The 5,673-nt window shown below is 28.5% G+C and overlaps 1 protein-coding gene across 2 annotated transcripts in view; it reads left to right on the forward strand.

Annotated features, from left to right (window-relative positions):
- LOC102672640 (zinc finger protein 239-like) overlaps window positions 1-5,673 on the forward strand; it is a 20,034-nt gene that overhangs the window by 5,227 nt on the left and 9,134 nt on the right. The window lies entirely within an intron of this gene.

A 5,673-nucleotide genomic window follows, 5' to 3' on the forward strand; every position in this document is an offset into this window, starting at 1 on the left:
AAACAAACATACAAAATGACAAAATTGTCTCGATATTGCTAATTTCGGATTTCACGTTTAACCGGTCGATAATGAATACTATTTACGGGATTCGTTTTCTTTCATTACCATTTTCGTCATCCGGTTAATTGCCATATTATACACTCTGTTACAATCTCTCTGTTACGTCGATGACTTAAATAATTAAACATTTTATTTTATGCCATTCCAGAAATTTTCTTTGCATCGCGTATGGGCTATTACTGTTCAATGTCACGCTTCCTGACTCGAACCATTTTTAGATGGTCAACGCCAAAATCCGATGGAACGTGTTTTACGTTTGAAATAATTGACGAACAAAATGGAAAAGTAGCTGGAACGATAGGTAGTTGAATTAGAAATCTAATGTGTCTCCATGCACAGCGAATCATTTCGTAATCAAGAAGAAAAACAATGTTACTTAATCTTCGATCAGAATAACTCCTCCATCTTTAATCTTAGAGATTGATGATGAGAATATCAAAACTAGTTTTTTAATAATTTAACCTATGATTGTCGTAATTTCCATATTAATTTTGGAATTAATATTAATATTAAAAATTATAATTTCGAGATAAAGCATTCATTTAATTTTAAATTGAAATTAGAATTTTCTTGTAATTAACAAAATGCGTGTGAAGATAATTAAGATAATTAATTTCATCAATTAATCGATAAACAGAATATATTTTAAAATACTATCTTGATAGACAGTTTTATAAGGAAAAACTCAATGGCATTTATAAATATATGTGTATGTTGATAATCTATCTCGATATTCGTGGGTCAGTGCACTCTAATGATATCATTTACCGTTTCGGTCACTTGAAAAGAGCACAAGAGAGCTTCTAGCACGTAGGACTGTACGCGTTAAGCCAGTTGATGCATGCTAAATGCCGCGCTTGATCTACCAGATAGCGGCTTACGGTACCATTAAAATACTTGCACGCAGCTATTTTATAGCAGTTGATTCACTATATTCAAGATAGTACACGTTGTCGCCTCTCTAGGGAATTGTCATAAACAAGAATGAATGACGTGTCTCGTGTATGCAAGCTGTTGATCTTTTTCTATGTACAATGTGCCTTTTGTAAATGAAAAATGAAATTATCTTTTTGCAACTATTTACTACAACTATAAATGTATATATATATATATATATATATATATATATATATATATATATATATATATATATATATATATATATATATATATATATATATATATATATATATATATATATATAGATATATATATATATTATGCTCGTTTATTTCTTATAAATGCATTGAAATTACTCCATTCACTGTTTTATATTTTATCTTTAAGAAAATGAAAATTTTGGTTAAAATATTTGTTTAATTATTATATTTTTAAGATTGTATAGATATATTATAGATTTATGTATTTATATTGTAAAATTCGTTTTTTTTATTAAAAATTGTTTCCTATTTATAATTTAAATATTTTTGAACGATATATAAAAAATTTCATTCATTATTTTTTTTGATTTATTTTATATATATATATATATATATGTATATGTGTGTACTTATCATCTTTTTATCACAGTACATATATAAATATTGTAATCTCCATCAAATTCTTCATTGAAATTAATTAATAATTTTATTATCTTGGATTCACAAATTGAATCAATTAATAATAATTAGTCAAGAAATTAATAGGTGAATTGATTTTTAGAGAACTGAAAAATGATGACACGATGGAATGTGTTTATCTTCGTTTTGAGTCGAAAATTTAAAATTAAAATCAAATAGTCACATCGAATGGACTTTTAATATTTTTAAATTCTTTCTAATTAATGATAATCATGCAAAACATTTTTTTTTATTTTTTTATAGATTTAACGGTATAAGTGGTAAAACATAGTATGAATTCATAAAATGAAATTAAATGTTCTTTTAATAAATATATATATATAGTGTGATTTAATACATGCTCTTCTAATCACTTAACAAAAAAAAAGCTTTTAAGATTTTATCGATATTAAAATCGATAAAAATGGATGTATATACATGGGATATATTTAAATCATCGCAATCCTAGATTTATTCAATAATTATTTTATTTTTCTATTTTATCGACAAAATATTTTCTAAAAAATATACGATAAATAATGAAAATAAATGATAAATAATGATAAATAATATTATATGAAAAAATCATTGAAGAATTGTTGCAAAATCTTAGTAATTAAAAATAGAATTAATTGTAAAACAATTTAATATTATATTAAATGTATAACAAAAATTTTACAGATATATATTTGTTCAACTTTTTATGTAAAACCATGATTAATTCTTACGTGCAATAACATCGGAAATTATTTTATATAAGATCTCGATTCGAATCAATTTTTTTTTAATATCATCTGTTAGATTTTTTATGCAACAATATAGTACCGCTTTTTAATAGAATAATTTAATTATTATGGATGATTATTTACTAAAAGTAGAAATAATAAAATGATCCAGGAACTACATCTTGTGTAACATTTCTTGCAACAAGTGTATAATTTCAATTTATAATTTACAACTAGTTAAATGATTGATAAAATATATTTAGAGATTTTTTTTATTTTTTCAATGTTAAATGATATTTTTAATTTGATATAATTGAAAACTAATATCGAGATATTTTTGATTCTATAGGATTATCTAAATTGTATTTTCTAATAGTTTCACAATAGTTTCGTGTCAAATTCAATATTTGTTATTGTCAAAACTTTCATAATTAGGAATTTTTTACAATTTTATTTAAAAATTTTTCTTTGATTTTTTTAATATAATTTTAATACAAGTTTAATACAATAATTACTTTAAATCTGCCACACTAACATTTCATTCAATTCATTCATTGGTTATAAAACAAATATTCGAAAACTAATTCTCTTTTTGATGCATCATATCTCATGATAGAATGGATAGGAAAAATGAATAGAAAAAGAGACTAGTTAATCTGATTATAAATGGAAAGGTATTATGTATATAAAATATAATCGTGAATTCGTCGATATCGAGCTGATTTCTACTAATTATTTAATACCGGAAATTGTAGAAAGTGAAAGAAATAAAATGTTTTCTACATTTCTCGCAAAAATAATCGTACCAGCAAAAAATGGTAGTGAAAATAACCACGTTGTTGCTAATTCTAATTAATTTGACCTTATTCATACAAAAAAGCGGAAACTTATTAACCACGTCGTTCTAATTTTAATATAGATTAATGGAACAGTTATTTTCAGAATGTTCATGGAATTCTCTAGGTGTTGCTATATTTTATTAGATGGGAAAAAAAGGAAAAACAGAATTATGGGTTAGGTAATTATGTATATACGTTTGAAAATGATTTCTCGAGATACGAAAATCGATTGGCAACCATTTCTCCATCCGCGTGCTTCTCTCATCGTGACATCGGTTGGTTATGCATCAAAGAAAAGTTCACCGCGGTTCTCTAATGATGGCCATTACTTACGTCGTGCTATCGTTCACGGTTTTATCTCGTTAGAAAATTAGTGTAATAATTATACGTTTCTTATTACGTGTAAAAAGAGTCGTTGATATCGAATAATTTATCTTTTAAATTATTTTCTACTATGAATTACGTGTTAAAAGTGTTCGAAACTTTCAATTGGTTTTTCTCTTCGTTTTAAATTCTTGTAATGTTTACCAATTTCTAGGGTTTTTTCCCTATTTTATTTTATTTTTTTTTTTTATATCCATTTTATATCTCGCATATTATGGAAAATTATTCTATTTTATTCATTTTACGAACGATATTGCGAAATATCATTAATTTTTTGGATTTATTTTAATTTGTACGTACAGCAGTCCAAAAGAAAAAAAATGAAAAATTCAAATCTGATAGAATTACAGCTATTTTTATATTCGATTATTCATAGATTCGCCGATATATTTATTTGCATTTATTAATGTATTTTGTACGATAGTAAAAAAGAACGACAGATTGCTTTCTGAGCAATGATACTTAATTCTATCGCATTTATAATAAGTAAAAAATTGTATAATTGATAACAGAGTTGGCGGCATTTGACATTTTCAATGGCTTGGTCCATTTGATAAGTTCAGACTCGAAATTTTTATACTCGAGGAATTACATTCAAATTCAATTCTTTTGCTTTCTGTTTAGAATCTCTGAATCGTCGAAATAATAAGAAAAAATCATAGGAAATCGAAAAGGACATATCAATCAAGCAATCAAAAAAATCATTATTTTTTGTTGTAAATATAACATAAAAATGATATTATACTATTATATATACGAGCAATTTATCGATAGCGGTGTTATACAAGGCATACAACCTATTAACCCAGTCTACCTTGAACTTTTTTACTTATTTTTATCTTTCTAAGTTATTGCTTTTTAATATTCGATTATCTTTGAAGTAATTTATATAATCACAACGAGCTTTTCACAATCTTATTACACGTATGCTATATACGGTTAAATATCTCGATTCATTTAATTTTCTCATTCACCACATACAACCAGTCGGAATATTCTTTTCTTGCCAATTCGAAATGCACGATCGTTCTGCGTTCTTCTATTCTGAAGATTTATGATCCAAGATAACGCTTACGTCGTTGAATGTTTTGCATCGCGCACACGGACGTAGATCGCGATCCGGCCGAGCCATTTAAAGAACTCGCACCGATTCTACTTACGCGTTCGGTTGCATTAGAAACATAGTTGCATAGTTCTAATCGCATTGGAAGAGGATATCGCAAGGATACCACTCATTTCGCTCTCGTTTCGAGCGAAAATTCATTTATAATATAGATAAGATGAAGTCTCTCTGTGAACAGATGAGATCAAGAGGTGAACTCGTTATAATTTCATTTAAAATATCTTTCGTGATAGAAGTAAAATCTTTTCAGATAGTCGATGAAATTTTATAAATTCTGATATAAAATTCTTTTTATACGGCCAATAGAATTATAAAGCTCATTAAGGAAAGTAAACGTCCCAACTAAAACTGTCTTCGATCTATGATAAAATTTGAGTTACGTTAAAGCCTCGAGAGATAAACTTATGATAAATTCATCTAGCGAAAAAGACCGTTTTCATCGCGTTATAAAATCTCAAGAAACGGTCGCTTAAATTTTTTCTTGGCCGCACGTTGAATAAAATTAGCAGAGACGAGAGTATTCTTTTAAAACGAACGAATCTAGGATACGAGATCATCTCTGACCTTTTCCCAGAACCGAAAGAGGTCTCCCCTCTGGAACGCACACGCGGAATTTAAATTCTCGGCGTGGAATGCAGCGTGTCGTCCAACTCCGAAGCCAGGAAGTTGGCCACGTCGCAGCGAAATTTCACAATTTCGCGTATAATCTAGACACGAATGCTCGTTAAAAGTATTCGCGAAACTCTCTCTCGATCGAATAATCCAGTTTCGACCTTGTTTTCTCTCTTTCAGGAGGTGTTGCTCGCGCACAGCAAAACGTCCACCCATTGCGAGCCCATCACGGTGATCCTTGCAGGGGTGGAGGCCCCGGAATTGGCAGCGATCCTCGGCTTCGTGTACACGGGAAGCGCGACGGTCCCTCGCCCTCGTCTCAACGCGTTCCTCCACGCCGCCGAGGCCCTCCACATCGCGCTTCCGCC

This window comes from Apis dorsata, unplaced genomic scaffold, assembly GCF_000469605.1.
Source record: "Apis dorsata unplaced genomic scaffold, Apis dorsata 1.3 scaffold_19, whole genome shotgun sequence".
Classification (NCBI taxonomy): Eukaryota; Metazoa; Arthropoda; class Insecta; order Hymenoptera; family Apidae; genus Apis; species Apis dorsata.